Source organism: Tyto alba, unplaced genomic scaffold (genome assembly GCF_018691265.1).
Source record: "Tyto alba isolate M040663 unplaced genomic scaffold, T.alba_DEE_v4.0 Super-Scaffold_13, whole genome shotgun sequence".
Lineage (NCBI taxonomy): Eukaryota > Metazoa > Chordata > Aves > Strigiformes > Tytonidae > Tyto > Tyto alba.
Genome location: NW_024881275.1, coordinates 26,315,292 through 26,315,558, shown reverse-complemented (window position 1 = coordinate 26,315,558; position 267 = coordinate 26,315,292).

Below are 267 nucleotides of genomic sequence, written 5' to 3'. Positions count from 1 at the left end.
TCTCTTCTGTAGTAGCTGAATAAAAAGAATCTCTGATAAGTTATTTTATCCGAATCACCAATGCAAAGTGTTTAAGCTTAGGAGCTGTACAACATGCAAGCCAGAACTGTCTCCAGCCTTGGACCAGGGGAGTCTCTGAGAAGCTGCTGAGGCAGTATATAGAACAGGGTACAATAGAAGATAATAAGTAATCTGTATAAAAATTATATGTCTTGTAACAGAATTTCATTTTCCAAAAATAGCAAATCACGACACAAATAGGATTTT